The sequence below is a fragment of the Lontra canadensis genome, unplaced genomic scaffold (genome assembly GCF_010015895.1).
Source record: "Lontra canadensis isolate GAN:19392208 unplaced genomic scaffold, GSC_riverotter_1.0 scaffold32, whole genome shotgun sequence".
NCBI lineage: Eukaryota > Metazoa > Chordata > Mammalia > Carnivora > Mustelidae > Lontra > Lontra canadensis.
Window position 1 is genome coordinate 1,137,888 of NW_022631026.1, and position 8,113 is coordinate 1,146,000.

The window sequence follows — 8,113 nt, forward strand, 5'->3', positions numbered from 1 at the left end:
TGTTATGTATTAAAAACGGGGAGTCACCTGTAATCTCACAAATGTGACTGTCTTCCCTGTCATACTGACCCCTCGATCACGTACTGTTTTGATCATTAACTTTAAAAGTAGATGAACAGGTGGTGCGGCCCATTTGTAAACAGGTGTGTTAGCGCGTCCCTGGAGAATAGACACAACATTTCTTGGCTTGCACTAAGAGTGTGGGTCTCTTAGGGAAAAGGATTGTTTTTGAGCTAACAAAACCCCAGTAACAGCATATTAGCTAAAAAACAAAAAACAAAAAACCACCAAATCCAAAAACCAAAAAATGACAACAGAAAACAAAACAAACAAACAAAAATCGGGGCAGTGAAACTACCTTCATTCTTATCCTTGGGACTATGAAAAGGTACTGTTAGATTTATAACGCAAATCCTGTGGAAAATTCCAAGTATTAATTCAGGACCAAATGTGCCATGTTAACCAAAGAGCAAGTAATAAGTTAGTCTGAAACGCATCTGAGCAAACTGGTAAGATTTCCTCTCCGGTTCCCACACGCGTCCAGCATCCGCGGGCACCGCCCACTTCGTGCCATCCCAGACTTCCGTTGTTAAGCAAAGACATGCAGTTTTCTGATGACTGAGCCACTTAAATTTTCAGACTCCAAGAGCATATAAAACACTAGTTCTAATCTGACTTTTCTTTCACAGGACTGAATCACAGATCCTTAATTCCGAAGAGATAGGTGTGTTCAGTCGGGTCTGACTCAGTGGAAATGTGGCAGAGACTCCACAGAACGGCCAGACCTGCATGAGCAGTTTCCCGTCTGCGTCCTCTCCTCCTTCCCAAGCATCTCCAGCCCCACGAGCCCGTGGATGACCGGGAGGGAGCGGAGGGGAGTGAGCAGGACCCGGGGCTCTTCCCGCTCGTTTGGCAGCGTGGCCTCAGCCATTAGTGTGGGGCCAGCCCCCACTGTGCTGAAACGCTCTGTGGCTGATCTCTGGGACCAACAGCTTTGAGAGGTTCCAGAATTGCAAAATAGACACCTGACATTTGTCAACACTCCTTCCTCAAAATAGCGTTTTGTTTACTGTTTCGCGCATTCTCAGGGAAGCAAAGACTGGCTTCGACTGCAACTGCAGACCATAACGGGATGGCTGACGTCAAGACGGAGGCTGTGCTGAGTGAGGACAAGCATGCCGAACCCTCACAAAGTTGGGATTTTTAGCTTAAATTTTATAAGAAGGTGATAAACTCAAATCGCATATTTAATTACGTAGAGAAATAGGATTATACAATGCTATGTAATTGAGAACTAATTTTCAGAATGATCGCCCAGATCCCTGAAGTACTAATCATCTAAGAAAGGGGCATCAATGTTTACCCTATTCTTATGATTAAGTCAGAAAAGTGGCTTACTCTATTTCGAAATGTATTTAAGAAAAAGTAGGTCTGGAAGAATTTGAGATTACCCTTTATCCGAAATATACACTTGTATTTAAGATAAGTATATGTTTGCATATAATCTACAAATATAATCTATGACATATTATGTACACGACATGTAACATGACATCTGTGTTGCGCATGTAGGATATCACAGTATTATCTATGTTACATATACATATTTTATAGATTATACATGAACATACATTTACTAAAACTTATGCACACACACACCCTGAACCGGTGGCTCAGAAGTTTAGCTGTCAGTCCCCTCTCTTTGGGCTCTTTTGATGTAATAGGTGCTCAGTGCACGCAGGTTGCACGAAGCGCTCAGTTACTAGGCTAAGAGGGAAAGCACAGCTGAACGGAAGGGGCCCCGCCTGCAATCGTCAACACCGACTTGGATGTTTTGTTTTTTTTTCCAGGAGAAGTTGGTGAAGGGAGCCCCTGGGCTGCCGTCACTGTTACCGACTCCAGGTGGACTCTTACCTAAACTCTTCTAAAATGCAGAACCTAAACCTAATTATTAATGTGCCAGTAGGGTCCATGAGAAAGAGAACAAAAGAAAGAATCACTACCCCCGCAGCAGAGGTCCCCCGGGGGACGACATTTCCCCTGATCTTGAACCCTGAGTTAGTGTCTGCCCTAGACACGAGGGGTCTCAGCGTCAGCAGTTCATCTGAGCTCAACGGTGGGTGCCTCATACTTCTTTGGTGTGCACGGGCTTGGGAAAGCGCCACACTAGGCATGCATAGGGTTAAATCCATGCCATGCAACTTATTCACACCACACTGGCCTCAGGAGCACTACCCTTAAGCATAACATTTTATTCTTCTGATAAGATACTCCAAGCCCCCCCAAAAAAAAAAAAGCTAGTGAAGAAAGGAATTTCCCTCAGAAAAAAAGAAAGAGACGAAAAAAGGAAAAAAGCAGTAACTCTTGAGGATAAACAGCACATCCCTCTCTGGCAACTCCCACCGTTCCCTGCAAACTACAGGACACGAGGTCAGCATAAATGTGAATTTAGAAGACGCACGTAGTTATGCCCCGTCACACCATCGGAACCTCTGCATCCCTCAGTGTAACCCAGCCAGCTGCTGCGCGTGGGCACAGCACAAACGGTCACTGTTTCCCGAAGGAAGCCAGCAAGTCTGTCTGCAGAGAAGCCACGTCTGGGTAAAGCGACACCCGACTGCCATCCCCACATACATCAGGACGATCTCATCTTCCCCTCCCTCGGGCCGACAGTGATCTCCCCCTCTTCCCTGCAACTAGTGATGAGCAGTACTTTCCACGACCCAGACAACAGACAGATGGACGGACGCCAAAGGACCATACATCCGTGGTCTACCGTGCCCTTTTTAATCAACTTCCTAATTAAAAAACGCCATGCTGGCACGAGGTATGAAGGGAGTAGGCTTGGGATATTTCACAAAATCGTATCCCCTAATCTGGGGCTTGTTGAAAATCTGTGTTCTTACAGATGTTTATGAGTTTTCCTGGTGCAGAGATAGAATCAATTTGCTTGTGCCTGGCCCTCAAGACGTATTAAATTTATCCTGAAGGAAACTGGTTTCTGGAAAGCTCTTGCCCAGATGCATTAGGCAGGTGGGAGTTTCAGGGAGCCAGAGGGTCCACTAGCAGATGCAGCATTGATTTCTGAATGTTCACCATCTACAGACAGCTCAGAGCAGACTCGATTTGATGGCTCTCTATGGGGTGCCCTGCAGACTCGATTATTTCCACAACCAGTCTGGCTAGCATTGTTTCATGGCGACAATGCTCGTGCTCTCAGCTTCTGTTCAGATGGCACAGGCTAGAGGCATACATGTACCCGGGTAGGAGGAGACTGGGCCAAATTTAAAGTCAGTCTCTAAGAACTCCCCCTCCCTTTCAGGCTTGAGTGATGCAGTGGGCCCTGGAGCCGAGAGGTAGTGCTGACTTTAGAAAACCATTTTGTTGAGTGCCACTGAAATACATGATGAGCCCAGGGTGAGGGATGGCGTGAAGGCCTATCCAAAACAGTGTCTGCCCCTGCAGATCGGAGAACTGACAAGGGACTAAAAAGAGCCCCCACTCCATAAATTATTAATTCAAGAATTGTTTGATTTAGAGATCTCCACTGGACATTCCAAATCTGGAAATATCTCAAGTAAATGTCTAATAATCTTCAGGACATTTTCTCTAAAGCAATTTGAGACTAGAGCAGCCAGACCTCAGCACAAAGCAGGTGGGAGGTAATATTGAGCCCTAAAGTTCCTTCCAGCTCTCTCCACAAGGACACAAACATATCCGAAGCAGGTTCACACGGTACCCGTATTACCCCACCGGCTGAAGTCCTGTCAGACTGCACACAATTCTTTCTGGCTGGGGTTTGAAAAACACATATACACCCTCACTCGCAAAACCTTTGAAGAGATTAATTGAGTACTCCTGGGACTGCAAAAATACATCCGAGTACAGAATTAAAAAAAAAAAAATAAGACCAAATAACCTCTTGAAAGAAAACTATTTACACCCATCTTCATTTACAATCCACAGGAGCCCTGGAAGAGACTGGCCTTGGGGCACCCATGGTGCAGAACAGACCCCACAGGGTAGACGTCTGCCCGTATGCCAGCCCCTCTTCCCTAGTGAGGCAAAGAGGCCCTGAGTTCCAGCTAATATTTTGGCACCTCATTGACTGCTTAAAAGATTTGTTATGAAAAGCTGCTTTTCTTCCAAAGTTGATCTTCAACCTTAGAGGTAAACCAAATAAATAAATAAATAAATAAATAAATAAATAAATAAAAATAAATAAAAATAAGAAGAAGGAGGAGGAGGAGGAGAAAGAAGGAAAGGAAGGAAGGGAGGAAGGCAGGCAGGCGGGCCCCCTTAGAAATCATACTCCCACGCAGGTGTACAACACCATATTTCTAGCTATGGGACTTCATTCTTTCATTGTCTTTGAAGGCAAGCCCTTCCCAACTCCACAGTGCCTGAGAGCTAATGTGACAGATAGTGGCATAAAGTGAGTCTGTCAAGTGGAAACTCATGACATAATTTTGGCCCTTAAAAAGAAGCTGGACGACACCTCTGAGGGGCAGCCAGGCACAAAGGAAGACTGGGAGGTGACGTGCCAGTGCTCCCTTCTGTTTGTAAATGGACACATTGAGAGTAAAAACTAATGCTCATATTTTGCCCCAAGAAAGTTATAACCCATCACCAAACTAAAAGGAGTTATTTTAATCGGGGAAAGCTTGACTCAGTAATAAAATGAAATACAGTGTCGAAAATAATGGAAACATTCATTTTCTCTAGATAAGAGTTCATGAATCTGAGAACAATTTGGTATTTAATACTGTGGAATTAAATAAAAAATGACACTGCTACTAGCAAATTAAAAAATACAATTAAAAAGATTTTATATATATATATATGCATTGATATAAAAATAGAGAATTCATCTATTACGCAAGAAAATAAAGAGCTCAGTGTGAGTGTTCAGAAACTTGCAGCACTAGGGGAAATGATCAAAGCCAAGTGTCAGGGTCTTCCCACAAAAGGTTAATGTATTTTCCGACACCTTGTGTTTGAGGTTTAGTTTCTCTGTAAGAGAGTTTTTTTTTTTTTTCTTTTGGGGAAAGGCATAGTTTTTTTAAACAGAAGAAATGACCCTCCAAAAAGTTGAATTTTCTGTCAAATGGTTGCTGTCATTGTCTAAGGAAAAGAGCTTAAGGAAAGCAACTCTTAAAAAAAGAAAAGAAAAGAAAAGAAAGAAAAGAAAAGAAAAGAAAAGAAAACCTTAAAATAAAAGCAAAATAAAATCCTGAAGTGATTTGCTATATTTAAGAAACCATCAATAGGCAGTTCAAGGATAGTAATTCCTACTTGAGTTCCACCTTAGAAACATGAAATAATTAGGTCAGTTAAAATGACAAGCTTACCTTTTAAGGAGAGTAAAAATTATGAAAACAAGAGAGAACTATTTATCGGAGAATTCCCGGAGAAGGAAGTATTTCTAACTAGACACTAAAACACCCCTATTGCAGTATTACAGTCAGAGAATTATATAAGAAATGTCTGTCAGAACCGGGATTCCAGCAGGCTAATACTTATCTCCCAACTAGGGAGACTGGTTTGTAAAACCAGTTTCCATTATTTTTTTTTCCCCGAAAACAACCGAAAGTATCAGAGGCAGGGCTAATTTTTCTATTTCCTATCTGTGGATTCTACAGAATCAATACAAACTTGAGTTCGATTTTCACAATCTCTCGTAAGTTGCTGGTTAAATTAGCCAAAAATCCTCTTCCAGCCAGGAAAAATATACACCAGGCAAAACCATTTATGCCTGAGCTTGAACGGAAACCGCGTTAGCTCATCCTCCTGGTCTGGATACACTGTTCCAGAAAACATTAATTAAACACCTTGAATCATGGCTGCTGTAAAGATCAGAAAGCAGTCATCCCCTCACGGGGAATTCTCACTCGCAGACACAGGCATGGGAAGACGCATCAAGCAAGTACCCCAAAGCCAGCCGCAGAGGACGGTTCTTTTGTTGCTGACCAGGAGGAGCTGAACTTTGCTCCACTTTGGGGAGCGCAGCCACTGCTCCGGCAACAACAAGGACAGGACATATTTACCTGCAGGGAGCATCAGAGAGAAACCTGAGCCCCCGCAAAACAAAGTGGTCCAGATGCATGGTCTGCGGCTGCAGGGCTGCAGGGCTGCAGGCCCCCGGCTGCTTTGGCTAGGCCGGCTCCTGCCAAGCAGCCGTCCCCACGGCGGCCACCCTGCCTTCCATCTTGGGGACTCACCCAGAAAATCCCGCACCCTGCTCCAGGACTCCAGAACTCTTGTAATGCTCCCGAACGCCCACCGTTCGTTCTGCATTCATCCAATCAACTTTGCACTGCACATCTTCCTCCACCGGCGCTCAGACGCCCGGCCGCTGCTCATCTGTATGCTAATTATTTTGCCACATGGACAAAAGTAATAATGCTTTCAGACAGGAAACTAACAGGCCTGAAGTCGAAGATGGAAATTAATAAGTTGACACCACTAAACGCCGGCCGCGCTGCCTGGTGGAGGGAGCCGAGCCTCGCGGCCGGGCTGGGCGTCAGGCAGCGGCTCCCGGGGAGGCCGTGGCCGCGGAGCAGCACCAGCTCGCCGCTGACTTACCCTGTGGCAGGCTGCATCCTCTAAGCACTACAAAACATATCCATTTCCCCCAGTCCTAGCACGGGAGGGCACTTCAGCGCTGAGCTAGGTGTTTTTCAAGTGATAGCTATGGATTAAACCGGTGATTTCTAACCTTCCTGTTTATTAAGCCTGCAACACAGTCAGACAAGATTGGGGACGCACGCTGTATGCTTCTTACATTGTACCCACAGGCCCCTAGATCTCTGGAGCTGAATGTGTATCATGTGCAGTGCCGTATTCAATGTAATAGATGAGAACTGGAAATACTGGAGCCAGGCCGGGAGCAGTGGCCGGCTTGGGCAGTAGATCTCAAATTACCCCCCACCATCATGGACGTTATGGCAAATTCATGCTGTGGCTAAAGAAATCTCACCAAGTCAGCTACACCCACAATATTTTACATCGTACTACTGCTCAGCATTGAAACAAAACCAGAAGAGGTTCCAAATTGCCCTGGCGCTTCCGATGGGGGAACAGTTACACAAGAGTTAACTGGAACGGACTCCTGAACCTCTCCGGGGCTGCCAACCGCACTCTGCTCTGCTTCAGTGGGAGCTCCTTTTATCACTTGCTCTTAAAACAAAAGACATAAAACTCTTTCTCCAAGAAACTTAACACATCATCAGCCTCTCGGTCTTGTTTGAAGGAAAGAAAATACCCAAGAAAGTTCTATCTGAAAAGGCAAGACCAAATAAGATTTCAAAAATACAGAACGGAACATAGATATGTGACTTTCATTAGCATTTTTCTGGTTAAAAAAAAGTGCTGATTTTATAGATGGCTTCTTGAGTCAGGCAATAAAGGCTTGGGTCCAGCAGCGACTCCACCAGCGCACTCCCTGCAAACCTCTCTGTTCTAACACTCAGCACTATGAGAGTGCACACGAAATCACAAAGGCTACTTAGCACCTCCCACTCCTGCCCCTGGACACTAGCCTTGCAGACACAGACTTGTGTTTCATGACAACTCCAGCAGCACGCAGGCACCTCGGGCGCCTGCCCACAGAGATAGGATCGTGCAGGACTAGCTCTGTTGGAGAAAGAGTCCATCGTTGGCTCCTGTACACACCAAACCATGCGATTTTAGGGAGTTTCAGAATCTCAGCACATAAGAGCTGCAGATCGTCAGGTAGACAAGCAGACAACTATTTGTTCAAGTACTTAAGAGACCAGGTGAAATAATTCCAAACAGCTGGAAGTTGCAACCACCACATGCATCCCAGGCAACCTTTACATAGAAAGAAAGGGATACCTTTTTTGCAGAAGAGTTGGTGGCCATGAAGCAAAATCCCGCTCCGCAGTCTATTTCTCCACACACGCAGGGCTATTTCCGCTGTGGAGAGCCCCTGGCACGTGTTGCTCGCTCTTCCCTATGCATCCCTGCTCCATGGGCCCGCGCCCTCCAGCGCCGGGCTGTCAGCTCACCGTGCTCAGGGAGAGTCTAGGGCAGAGTGGCCAGCACTGATGAGGCACTGCAGACTTTCCGCAGCGCAAGGCGCCCACGGTGG

General features: G+C 45.5%; 1 long non-coding RNA gene across 3 annotated transcripts in view; it reads right to left on the reverse strand.

Annotated features, from left to right (window-relative positions):
• LOC116873267 overlaps positions 1–6,774 on the reverse strand; it is a 130,653-nt gene extending 123,879 nt beyond the window's left edge. The window contains exon 1 of one of the 3 annotated variants that reach the window (XR_004383764.1): positions 6,586–6,774. This is a non-coding gene — a long non-coding RNA (uncharacterized LOC116873267). Of the gene's footprint in view, positions 1–6,047; positions 6,479–6,585 lie in introns of those variants that run through there. The other 2 variants (XR_004383765.1, XR_004383766.1) reach the window with 2 other exon arrangements.
• Between the last annotated feature and the right edge of the window lie 1,339 nt (positions 6,775–8,113).